We start from the raw sequence: 14,517 nt of genomic DNA on the forward strand, positions 1-14,517 counted from the left end.
CGTGACTACCGGCGTGCCACGTGACCGGCCGGTTCCTCGGCCGCGACCCCGGACGGCCGGCTCCGGGCCCCTCCAGCCGCCGAGACCGAGAAGCGCACGCAGCGGTGCGAGCGCCAGGCGGCGGGCGGCGGGCGGCGGGCGGCGGGGGCGAGCGGGAACGGACATTTTCCCCCAGCCTGGAGGGCGAACGAGCTAGAGGATGGCCCGGGCTCGGGGGACTTCAGAAGCGGGAAGATGGGAGGATGCAAACCACTGGTGGTTTTAACGGGAAACGCTGTGGGGCGGAAGGGGCTGGAATCGGGTAGTCTGACTGGTTCTGCTAGGGAGAGATCACAAGATCACAAGAATGAGATGTATTTATGGCTGGAAAAAATCTGTACTTTCTGCTAGTTGGAGGCATCCCATTTCCTGTCTCGGGTGTGGGCTCTTTCCTCGATGGTTGATAATCTCTTACTCAGTGTCCCCCGAGTCCCTTACCCCAAAACAAAACTCCACGAACTGGGGTATATACTTACTGCGAGCATTAAAACATTGCTTAGACTTTGGGTGCAAGATGGAGAATACCCGGAAATAAGACAGGCCCCTTCAGGGGCTTACATAGCAAGCCCCAGAGTCAGCACTTTATTCCGTCGGCTGGACAAGTGAAAATCATCCCAAAGGCTTGCATTTTACAAATCTCACGTCGAATAGTTGGATGGATAAACCACTTAGGCGGCCCTTGTTTATTGGGGGTGGAAGATAATGAAAGCGTGAACTAGAGCAGTGGGGAAGGAAGAGGACTGCAGATCCAGGAAATAGTGAGTATCCAGAAGCAGAGGGACTACTACAGGAACAGTAGGTCAAAGTATGATCTCAGGACTGAGCATGTGCCAGGGCACCCCTTTATGTGATATTCAGCGTGTACCAAGGGAGAGGAGTCATTTACTTAAGTTACAAAATAAAGGAGCTGGACTCTGAATACAAAGAGACTGTAAAAATTACTAATGAAAATACAAAGATTTTTGTTGAGAGAATATTTCAAACATATTATTCCAATTATCCTCTCTCACCACTATAGTAGACAATCATAAAAGTAATGAACAACTATTAAAAGTTTTAAAAAAAAAGGCACAAAAAACATAAGGGGCTCCTGGGTGGCTCAGTTGGTTAAGCATCTGCCTTCAGCTCAGGTCATGATCCCAGGGTCCTGGGATCCAGCCCCACCATGGCTCCATGCTCAGCCGGGAGCCTGCTTCTCCCTCTCCTCTCCGCTCATTCTCTCTCTTGCTATCTCTGTCTCTCAAATAAATAAATACGATCTTAAAAAAAAAAACATCGTAATCCATGTAAATATTTAGAGACCAGCATAGAGATAGTAGCAAAAGTAAATTAAACAGTTATTTAACAGTATGGATTCTTTAAATTAGTATATATTCAATTCAACATTGCCATCAATTTTAACAGATGAATAACGAATAATGACACAGATAGTATAGTATATGATGTTTGGTTGTTTTCTTAATTTTTCTTTTTATTAAAGAGCTTGTTAAATGAATAAAACGATTTAATTTCATATCTATGGCTTCTTATAAAATTAGTTTACGTATCAGAAAAAGACATATCAGACAACGTGTCCAGATTTTTAGTTCATTCAGTCATCACCGTAGAAGCAGAGAGGAGGGAATGACTCATTTTGCCTGGGGAAGTCTTTCACAAAGGAGGTGACTGTGAGCTGGCTCCTAAAGCATGAGTTAGCCAAGCAGGGAAGGGGAGCACGGGCAAAGCACAGAGGAGTGAAAAAAGATGGCATATAGGTTTTTGAAAGTTGTCATTAAGCCACTCCCTTTTACAAAAGACCTACATCAGTACCTGTTTTCACTAACCTAACAACATCTGGAGGATTTTTGTTTTTCAAATAAATAAATAATCAATCAATCAATCAATCGAAAATAGTGTTGTTCAGCATTTGTCTTGCAGCCAGCCATTATACAGGCAGTGCGCATCCCAAGCAGCAAGAGTGGCCTCGTCAAGCTCCTTCCCTGGGAACCATCCTCAGCTGCCATAGCTTTAAACTGTGTCTGTGAACCTCTGTGTTTTATCTCAGTTTATTTTGTGCATGCATTAGCAAGATGTGTCCTAAGGTATCAGAGAAGCCTAAGACAGGTTGTTTTTTGGGTCTGGGAATGCTCAAAAATTTTCCATATAAATGAATGGTAATTGCTTCACCTTTGCTTTACACTATTTTGATTTATGAAAGGTGTCATAGGAATGCTCTACTTTTAGATAGTGAGGAATCTGTATTGAGCATAGGGTTTATGGGGATAGCAAAAGGAGATGTGCCATGATTATCTCACTTTTACCATACTCTTCTCCTTGGAATGCCTTTCCTACCTCCCACTCCCAGTCCACCTACTTGAAGGTCTTAACATTTATTTTACCACCCTGTAAATCTCTGACTTCTCAGACCTGGGTAAAGTCCTATAACCCTTTGATTTTACCTCCAGTAGAGCACTTATGTCATAGTATTGTAATTGCTTGCCCATTTGTCTGTCTTCCACACTAGAGTAAAATCTCCTTAAGCACAGGTTCTGTGTTCACTGTTGTATTCCTAGCCCCAGGCACAGTGTAGATGCTCAATAAAGACTTGTTAAATGAACACCTACAGGGCTCTGAATATGTGTTCTCCAATTGAGCATCTACTTATCCTTCAGGCCTTAGCCTAGACCAGACCAACAATTATGCTGTGAATGGGGTTCAAGTGTGCTGAGACAGTGATCCTCTCAGTCCTTAGGTTGGCCAGGCAGAGCCTGGGATGGCTAGACATTCTAGCTGGTCACCTCCAGCCAAGAGCAATCTCCTGTATGTGCTATGAGAAACTTTGAGAAGCACTTAGACATTACCTCCTTTTGGGTACTTCTTTATGGCACCCTCACTTTAGCTTCTTGTTCGTGTCTACCACAGACCACATGCTGAGTGAATGGTGTCTTTTTCACAGTCGAATCCTTACTGCCTGAGCCAGGACTCTGCACACAGTTAAGTGTTCAACCAGAATTTTTCACAAGAATGCATGAATGAGGGAGTATTTGTATTAAAATTTTAAAGACAATATCAGTGTGTAGACAAAAAGCAGTCCATGAAGGAGGACTACAAATTTGAAGGAGAACTTCATCTAACTTGTTTGGTTTAGGATCCAGCAGGCCCTAGAACGGTGTCTGGTGCAGAGATATTTAATGAATAATTTTGAATGAATAGAATGAAATGGCACCGAACCTAGGCAGAGATCTCTGAAGAATCTGGAGTAATATCGGGGAGGTAAGAATTCTGTTGGTCTAGAATCAATAGTGTATGAAGAGGAATACTGATAAAGATGTTAGTTTCCCCTTTACCATCGTTTGATTAAGGCTTTTGCCTACTTTAAGCTTTTATCTCTCATGGGAAAATATCAGCAATCCTATCCAGGGTCCCAAGCAGCAAGAGTGGCCTCATCAAGCCTCTGATGTTGGGATTTTTAGACCAAAAAAGGGCTAGTTTCTAAAGGTAAGACCGTTGTGTGGTGTTCAAGGCCCTTTCAGTGGGAATCTCTTTTGCTTAAACTACATCCTGCTCCAGGCAACCTGATGGCTGCTCTGGATTAGGATTATCTTGGCTCCAGTCTGATCTCTTAAGCCTTCTGCCTAGAGCCTCAGTGGTTATAAATGCTCATGCTAGCCAAACCCACAGATGTAATCTGCAGCTCCCTTCAGGGAGTGGGGCATTGATGAAACCTTAAACTGATTATGTAAGTCCCTTATGGAAAATAATTTACCCCTTTCGCCCACTGGAATTCCCCAATCGATTCTAAAAGATTTATCACTCATTTCCTTGCCTTCTTACCATTCTCCTCCTGCTTGGGTCCTCCGTGTCTTATTTTCCTTCCTTGACTAATAGCCATGATATAGCCTCCAAGAAACCTAGAGCACAGATACCTTCAACATTTCTGTTCTTTGGCCATCTACTAACATTTGACTTCAGAAAACATTACTGGTATATTGCTGTGATTCAGGTTTCCAAAATGTCCAATTTCACCAATTCTACGGGTAGACTTCTTTGTCATAAGAGCACAGTTAAAATGTCTTCTGTTGGGAGTGCCTTTTGGATCTTCTCTTAAATTTCTCTTAGATTTTTTTCTATATCGGGATTGATTATCCTTCTTAGAATTTTTCTGCCGTGTGGATGGCACAGAAAATGCCCTGGGGCTTCCTCCCACTTGAGAGAGAAATGGGGAGATGAGTCAGGAGGTGTCCAGAAGAAAGGGAGGAGCACGATGCATATGCAGGCTAGGCAGGAGTCCCTGTGGCACCCGGGTAGTAATGCCTAGCTTGCCTGTATAGAGTATTCATTCAAGATCTGGATCAAGGCCCCAGCTATAGTGTTCCTTGGCCTGGATTATCCTCAGCATGTCTCTTCCATAGAGACCTGACAGGGTTATTACCACATTAGGCAGTTGGTCAAAATTCAATGGTTTGAATATTCTGCTCCTGGCCTCACACAATCATGAGTAGATCAAACATTCATGAAATTCGTAGAGATAGGTTCAACTTCTAACAAAGATTTAGGGAGAAACAGTACACTACTGAATTCAAATCAATATATGCTATTTGCAGGAAATATATAGGGGTGCCTGGTTGGCTCAGTCAGTTAAGCATCGACTTTGGCTCGGGTCATGATCTCAGGGTCCTGAGATTACGCCCTGCACCAGGCTCCCTGCTCAGCTGGAAGTCAGCTTCTCCCTCTCCCTCTGCCTCTGCCCCCCACTCGTGCTCTCTCTCTTTCTCTCAAATAAAATCTTTTTAAAAATGAAAAAATTATATATATGTTGTTAGTAATGTATGTTTGAGAACTATTTAATCCTCTATTGTAAACTTTTGCTTGAATTAAAACAATAACAAACCAACCTCTTTGCCCCACCCCAAAGGGGTAGAGGTCTAGGAGGAAATCCTGAGAGGCATAGAAGTTTAGACCTAGATAAGATCTTAGAAATTATCTAGTTTACTTCTCATTTGAGCTAAGAGACCTGAGAACTAGAGAGGTGAAGTGCTGTTCCTCAAGAGCAAGAATAGGATATTGTTCATAGTGAAACTTCCAGCACCTAGTGACACATACATGGCAAGTGCTCAGTAAAAGTTTGTCAAATGACTAAATCCATTCCTTGCTACACATAATACAGTGCTTTGCGTGTAGTAGGCACACCAATAAATTTTTCTATTGCAATTATTCAACCAGGTGCAAATATAGTAAGGCTGAAACCAGACCACAGATATGTGGCCTTCCTGACTGGGATTCTCTCTATCCCACTGGATTGTGCCTCTGGAAATGCCTGCAGTCATCTAGTCTCCTTGAGATTGAATGCAGTTTAATCATGGAGTCCACTAAGCCTACATCCTGTTCTTAGCCCCCTGCCTTATTCTAGAAAGGAATGATCACTGGATTTGAATGTGCATGGCAACTTTCAATTAACTTTAGAGCTAGAAAGAAGCAATGATGCAAGTAATATAAAAGTCACTGTGTTTGGCCAGTGCTTCTCTCCTTTGACAGCAGCTAACTTCCTAAAGTTTGCTTAGGAAAATAATAAAGTCCGCTAACCTTCCTTGAGTCCACATTAGCCAGATAGTGGGAGGAGGCCAGTGGAAGGATAAAGAATTGTTCAGAGTCAACAAGTGAGCACCCAGGTAATTACGAGGTAATCAGAGCTCTATACATGGAGATAAAGGTCAAATAAACAGTGATCCTTCTAATTAGTGAGTGATGATATGTAATATAAGAATGCCTCAGAAATCAAAATGATTCTTCATGTTCTTTGTGCAAAAGGTTAAACACTTGATATTCTTGTTGGAGATCTTTTAGAGAAAGAGAACCCCAGATAGCTCAACAGTGGGCAATCATCTTCACAAGCATCTAGACATAAGAAGTTAGTTATAGCCAAGGTCAAATGGGCTGTAATATCTATTAGGAATCAAGGTCTCCCTTTGATCTCTCAGGACCCATCCTACCTGTCATCCCCGCCCCTGCATCTGTTTCATTCTCTTTCTCTTCCTAATTTATTCCCTCAGCATTCCAGTTTTAAGTTCTCCAGAGAGAGAATATGATTGGTCCAGCTAGGAAGAGATGCCATTCTTTTTTTTTTTTTTTTTTTTAAAGATTTTTATTTATTTATTTGAGAGAGACACAGCGAGAGAGGGAACACAAATAGGGGGAGTGGGAGAGGGAGAAGCAGGCTTCCCGCGGAGCAGGGAGCCCGATGTGGGGCTCGATCCCAGGACCCTGGGATCATGACCTGAGCCGAAGGCAGACACTTAATGACTGAACCACCCAGGCGCCCAAGAGATGTCATTCTTGATCAAAACAGCTGTAGCTATACGTTAGACATGACAGAGTCATCTAATCTGTACATGATAAAAGCTCCATCTTTGAGCTGTTGCTAGTGAGGGAATAGATTCACTTAGAAGGGACTATGTAGGGAAGTAATGACTGTCATTTCTTTATTATAAAAGTAATGTATATTTATTTTTAAAAATTCAAAAAGCACAATGTTGTGGGTAGAAGTTATGACTCTCAGTTCACAAACTCTGCAATGTAGGAATTACAATTTTGTTTTCCAGGATAATTTATTGTCTGACTTCATGACCCAAGCACCTGATCTCCTGGGTCTACAAGAAAATGTCACCATAGTCCTTCCTGATGTTTAAACCCTTCCCAGGGCTTACTTCATACTCTTTTTAAGATTTTATTTATTTATTTGACAGAGAGAGACAGCAAGAGAGAGAACACAAGCAGGGGGGAGTTGGAGAGGGAGAAGCAGACTCCCCACCAAGTAAGGAGCCCCATGTGGGACTCGATCCCAGGACTCTGGGATCATGACCTGAGCTGAAGGCAGATGCTTAACTGACTGAGCCACCCAGGCGCCCCTGTACACTTGAGCTCTTTACAGTGCCAAGGGACCACATAGAAGCCAGAAAGAGAAAGACTGCTGGCACTTTATTACATATTTCCATATATATATGTATAATATAGTATGTATGGTCATTTTTGTAGATGACCATCTTCTATATGCACACATCCATAATCTTTAACAGCAGAAAATTAGAGCATGATATCTCTACTATCATGCTCTAATTTTTCAGTTAATAATGTATTATGCCAGGTGAAATAAGTCAGTCAGAGAAAGACAAATGCTATATGATTTCACTCATATGTGGAACTTAAGAAACAACAAATGAGCAAAAAGAAGAGAGAGGCAAACCAAGAAACAGACTCTTTATTTTTATTTTTTTATTTTTTTTAAGATTTTATTTATTTATTTGACAGAGAGAGACGCAGCGAGAGAGGGAACACAAGCAGGGGAGTGGGAGAGGGAGAAGCAGGTCTCCTACCGAGCAGGGAGCCCGATGCAGGGGGCTCGATCCCAGGACCCTGAGATCATGACCTGAGCCGAAGGCAGACGCTTAACGACTGAGCCATCCAGGCGCCCCCAGACTATTTATTTTTAAAGATTTTATTTATTTTCTGACAGAGAGAGAGAGAGACAGTGAGAGAGGGAACACAAACAGGGGGAGTGGGAGAGGGAGAAGCAGGCTTCCCACTGAGCAGGGATCCCGATGCGGGGCTCAATCCCAGGACCCTGGGATCATACCTGAGCCGAAGGCAGCCACTTAATGACTGAGCCACCCAGGTGCCCCGAAGAAACAGACTCTTAATTATAGAGAACAAACCGATGGTTACTAGGGGGAGGTTGGGGGGGATGTAAGGTTAAATGGGTGATAGAGATTAAGGAGGGCACTTTGATGAGCACCAGGTGTTGTATGGAAGTGTTGAATCACTATATTGTACACCTGAAACTAATATTACACTGTATACTAACTGGAATTTAAAACTTTATTTTTTAAAATATTTTATTTATTTATTTGACAGAGAGAGACACAGTGAGAGAGTGAACACAAGCAGGGGGAGTGGGAGAAGGAGAAGCAGGCTTCCCGCCGAGGAGGGAGCCTGATGCGGGGCTCGATCCCAGGACCCCGGGATCATGACCTGAGCCGAAGGCAGACGCCTAACAACTGAGCCACCGAGGCGCCCCTAAATTAAAACTTTAAAAAAAAACTTTACGTATGGGGTGCCTGGGTGGGTCAGTCGTTGAGTGCCTGCCTTCCGCTCAGGTCATGATCCCGGGGTCCTGGGATCGAGCCCCGCATCAGGCTCCCTCCTCGGCGGGAAGCCTGCTTCTCCTTCTCCCACTCCCCCTGCTTGTGTTCACTCTCTCACTGTGTCTCTCTCTGTCAAATAAATACAATCTTTAAAAAAAAAACAACAACTTTTTGGGGCACCTGGGTGGCTCAGTCGGTTAAGCGGCTGCCTTCAGCTCAGGTCATGATCCCAGGGTCCTGGGATCAAGCCCCGTGACTGGCTCCCCGCTCAGCGGGGAGCCTTCTTCTCCCTCTCCCTCTGCCTGCCACTCTGTATACTTGTGCTTTCTCTCTATCTCTCTGTCAAATAAATAAATAAAACCTTAAAAAAAATTATATAAAAAAAACAACTTTATGTATAAGCTAAGACTCAGATTTTCCCTGGTTTTATAGCGATATAATTGACATAGAGCACTCTGTAAGTTTAGGTTGTACAGCATAATGACTTAATTTACATATATCATGCAATGATTACCACAATAAGTTTAGTTAACATGATCATCTCATATGTATATAATTTCTTCCTTGTGATTAGAACTCTTAGGATCTACTCCCTTAATGACTTTCATATATATCATACAGCAGTGTTAGCTATAGTCATCATGTTGTACATTGCATCCCCAGGATTTATCTTAAAACTGGAAGTTTGTGCCTTTTGACCACCTTCATCCAATTTCCCCTCACCCCACTCCCTACAATGTTCTATTTTTAAAATCCGAATAATAATAATAATGGTAGCTACCATATACTATGTACTTATCATGTGCCAGACACCATTTTAAGGGCTCTACATGTTTATTTAAGTCTCATAATAAACTTTATGATTGATATAGATGCTCTTATTATTCCCATTTTATAGATAAGAAAATCAGAATTGAGGGGTTAAATAACTTTCCCAAGATGACAGAGGGGAATAGTGTGAAAGTTCCATAATTAATTAACCAGTTCCCCATTAATGCACATTTAGGTTGCTTCCAAATTTTCTTACTTATAAGCAGTACTACAATGACCATTATAGAGGATATTGTTTGCCATGCCAGCATCTGTTTTTATACTTTCCCACCATTAATACCTTGTTTTTCACTTGGAAATTTCATTTTTCAGTTTTGTGCCTTGGATGAGATTGATCACAGCCCTAGGCCCTTCCTGGATTAAGCCATATAATCAGGGCTACTTTCCCCACCCACTCTCTATAAATACTTGGAAACATGGGATAAAAATTCACATTCTCACCAATAATGTGTGAAAATGCTCATTTCATCACTCCTTTTCAACATTAGTATTATCCTTTCATTGCTACTGTTAATGTGTTGAAATTAATTTTAAATATGTGTAATAGAATTGATGGGTAAGATCTAGCAAGACAGAAACAGCATACATGACTTCCACATCATTATAGAAAAAAATGGGAAACTGGATCATTCTGGCAAAATAAGAGGGAAATAGGAGGAAACAAGAATATGTATTTAACAGAAAATAAAAAGAATAAGAGGATAGGACTAAGCCCAGTCTGTCTAAATTATCACACTGTATGTAAATAGGTTAAATTCCACTAATCAAAGACAAAGACTCTCAGATTAAGCAAAGAACAGTCTAAATGTTGTTAAGAGACATTTAAAATGATACCGGACACCTGGGTGGCTCAGTTGGTTAAGCATCTGCCTTTGGCTCAGGTCATGATCCCAGGATCCTGGGATCAAGTCCCACATCAGGCTCCCTGCTGGGTGGGAAGTCTGCTTCTCCCTCTGCCCCTCCCACCTGCTCATGCTCTCTCTCTCGCTCTCTCTCTCTCACACACACAGACACACACACAAATAAGTAACATCTTTTTTAAAATATTAAAATGATACCAAATTAATCTATGACAAATTAGGCAAAAATATATAATGGTGGAAAAGACTGTCTGCAATAAATGGTGCTGGGAAATCTGGACAGCCACAAGCAAAAGAATGAAACTGGACCACTTTCTAACACCCTACACAAAAATAAGCTCAAAATGGGTTAAAGGCTTAAATGTGAGACTGAAATCATAAAACTCTTAGAAGAGAACATAGGCAGTAATCTCTTTGATGTTGGCCATTGCAACATTTTCCTAGATGTGTCTCCTAAGGCAAGGGATACAAAAGCAAAAAGAAACTATTGGGACTACATCAAAATAAAAAGCTGCATGGTGAAGGAAACCATCAACAAAACAAAAGGCAACCTATTGAATGGGAGAAGATAAAAATGGTTAGAGGACTTGAATAGACATTTTTCTAAAGAAGACATGCAGATTTCCAACAGACACATGAAAAGATGTTCAGCATCACTCATCATCAGGGAAATGCAAATCAAAACCACAGTGAGATATCACCTTACACCTGTCAGAATGGCTAAAATCAAAAAGAAAAGAAATAACAAGTGTTGGCAAGGATCTGAAGAAAAAGGAACCCTCGTGCACAATTGGTGGGAATATAAATTGGTATAGCCACTGTGGAAAACAGTATGGAGGTTCCTAAAAATTTTTAAAATAGAAATACCATATGATCCAATAATTCCACTACTGGGTATTTACCCAAAGAAAATGAGAACACTAATTTGAAAATATATATGCACCCTTATATTTATTGCAGCATTATTTACAATAGCCAAGCCTAAGTGTCTATTGATAGATATATGAATAAAGATGTGGGATGTACATATATACACACACACATATATGTACATATATATCCCATATATATATATATCCCATATGTATGCATATGGAATAGAATATTATGCAACCATAAAAAGGATGAGATATTGCCATTCACAATAACATGGATGGACCTAGAGGGTATTATGCTAAATGAAATAATACAGGGAAAAGCAAATACTGTATGATTTCACCCATATGTGGAATCTAAAAAACAAAACAAATGAATAAACAAAAAGCAGAATTAGATCTCTAAATACAGAGAACAAACTGAAGGTTGCTGGAGGGAAGGGGGTGGGCGATGGGAGAAATGGGTTGAAAGGGAGTGGAAGATACAGGCTTCCAGTTATGGAGTAAGTTATGGGAATAGAAGGTACAGCATAGGGAATATAGTCAATGATATTGTAATAGTGGTGTATGGTGACAGATGGTAGCTACACTGTGGTGAGCCTAGCATAACATATAGAGAAGTTGAATCTCTATGTTGTACACCTGAAACTAATGTAACATTGTGGGTCAACTATACTCAAAGAAATTAAAAAATAAAATGATATCAAAACGATGACAGTAAAAAAATGGTATATCAAAGATATACCAGGAGAATGTAAACAAAAAGAACAAGTTAACATCTGACAGAACCCAAGGCAAAAAAATTAAATAGAACAAAGGTGAATATTTTTAATAATACAAGGTTCAAATCACAAAGAAGATGGAAATCATGAACCATCACACAACTAACAACAAAAAAATATATAAATATAAAGCAAAAATTGGAAAAATTATAAGGGAAAAGAAAAAACTATAATTATAGTAAGATAAATTAAAATTTATCTGGGAATATTTTATCAGTGCAGAAAAAGTAAATAATAGGAACATCTTGAATAATATTAATAGTGTGAATGTAATAGATTTAGAATCATTTTCTACACAAGTAAATTTAAAGCTTTGTATCTTACACATTGTTTTTAAATGTCTATAGGACATTGAGAAAAACTGGCAAAAAACCAAATATTACTAAATTCCAAAAGGTGGAATTATTTTTTTCATTTTTTGAGGTATAATTGACATATAACATTATATTAATTTTAGGTGTACAACTTAATGATTTGATCTTTGTATATATTGAAAAATGATCATTGCAATAGTCCAGTTAACATCCATCAGCATACATAGTTACATTTTTTTCTTGTGATGAGAAGCAAAAAGTAGAATTCTTATAGGGCATGTTCTTTGACCATAATATACTAAAACTGGAAAAAATCTAAACATGTGGATATATTTTTAAAATTCTAAAAAAGGAGCACCTGGGTGGCTCAGTTGGTTAGGTGTCCGACTCTTGATTTTGGCTCAGGTCATGATCTCAGAGTCCTGAGATCGAACCCTGCATTGGGCCCTGTGCTCAGCAATGAGTCTGCTTGTGATTCTTTTCTCTCCCTCCCTCTGCCCCTCCACCCCCTATCGTGTGCTCTTTCTGAAATAAATCTTTAAAAAAATAGAAAAATAAAAGGACAACTAAACATACTAGAAACTTATGCTTTGATTATGATACTGAAATTATTGTAGCTTCCCCTATGTCCCAAGTTCAGATAGGAAAACATATCAATATTATATAAATAATGGCTAATGTATTAATTCAACAATGCTGTATTTTCCTTATAAATGGTGACTAGTAACTGTACATGTTGATATTACTGGTGCAGCCAGTCTGAAAAACAGTATGGAGTTTCCTCAAAAAGTTGAAAATAGAGCTACCCTATGACCCAGCAATAGCACTACTAGGTATTTACCCAAAAGATACAAAAATACTGATTCAAAGGGGCACCTACACCCTGATATTTATAAGAGCATTATCAACAATAGTCAAATAGGGTGCCTGGGTGGCTCAGTTGGTCAAGCGACTGCCTTCGGCTCAGGTCATGATCCTGGAGTCCCTGCATCGAGTCCCGCATCGGGCTCCCTGCTCGGCAGGGAGTCTGCTTCTCCCTCTGACCCTCCTGACCGTCCCCCCTCTCGTGTGCTCTCTCTCTCAGTCTCTCTCTCTCTCTCAAATAAATAAATAAAATCTTAAAAAAAAAAACAAAAAACAATAGCCAAATAATGGAAGGAGCCCAAACGTCCATAAAGAAGTTGTGGATTATATATACAATGGAATATTACTCAGCCATCAAAAAGAATGAAATCTGGCCATTTGCAACAACGTGGGCGGAGCTAGAGAGCATTATGTTAAGCAAAATAAATCAGAGAAAGACAAATACCATATGATTTCACTCATATGTTGAATTTTTAAAAAAGATTTATTTTTTTATTTGGGAGGGTCCAATCAATTCAATAAGGCAAGTTTTGTAAAGGAAGAGCCAGAATTATTACTATTTGATGATGATACAGTGTTTACTTAGAAAACCCTAGAGAATTAGCCAAAGGAGCTATTGGAATTAAAATAACTTAAGTGGCCTGATAAAAGATAAATACATAAACAAAAATAGCTAATTTATATGTTAGCAATAATAATTAGAAGATGAAATGGGAAAAATGTGATTCACAAAAGCAAGTGGGTTAATGTACGTAAAGCACCTAGCACAGTTCCTAGTAGATAAGAGGTTACATTAACAAGCTATAAAAATAATATTGATTTCATAGATTCCTAGAGGTGAAATTACTGAGACAAAAGATAAATTTTTAAGATTCTTGATTTTATACATGCAAATTATTATTTTAACTTTTAAATTATTTAAAATATAGTATACATATAGGACTCTGGTAATCAATGCCCAGATCAAGAAATAGAACATTTCCAGCACCCCATAGTCCCCTTATGTATTCCTCCCAGTCCCTAGTCATCTTCCTCCGAAGGGTATTTCTGACTTGTGAAAACACAGATTAATTTTGCCTGCTTCGTACTTCACATGAATGCAATCATACCTATTCAGTCTTCTGTATCTGACTTCTTTTGCTCAGCATTGTGTTTATGAGATTCATCCATATTGCTCGTGTGCCTGTAGATTATTCGTACTGCTATAGAGTATTTCACTGTATGAATGTACCATGGTTTTCCATTCTTCTGTTGATGGGCAATTGGGTAGTTTCCAATTCGGGACTATTATGACAGGTGCTGCTATGAGCATGGTAATACATGTCTTTTGGTAGACATGTGGACATTCTTCCATTGCCTACCCACCTAGAATGAGAAGGGCATGTGTTTATTCAGCTCCAGCAGATACCACCAAGCAGTTTTTCAGTGATTATACCAATTTATACTCCCAACAGAAGTGTATGAGCGTTCTAGTTGCTCTGCATACTTGCCAGCACTTTTTCATTTGAACCATTCTGGCCGATGTGTAGTGATATTGCATTATGGTTTCTTTTCTTTTTCAAGTGGTTAACCCTTTTGTTATCCAATAGAGGTAATTGACAGCGATCACGTGGTACGTCAGATTTCCCCTTAGAGAGGCTCTGTGAAGTGTAGATTCTCCAGAACACACCCTTAAAAATGTACAAGACACATTAATATCTCCAGAATACTAATCACAATGAAAGAACAGTGATGCTCTCTACATAACTTATTCCTATACAATATCTGTTTCAGTTTTACAGACCGATTCTTAATCTGGAACAGCAGTCGTCAAATTGTTGTGATCCAGCACAAAA

This window comes from Phoca vitulina, unplaced genomic scaffold, assembly GCF_004348235.1.
Source record: "Phoca vitulina isolate PV1807 unplaced genomic scaffold, GSC_HSeal_1.0 scaffold20, whole genome shotgun sequence".
NCBI classification, from domain to species: Eukaryota; Metazoa; Chordata; class Mammalia; order Carnivora; family Phocidae; genus Phoca; species Phoca vitulina.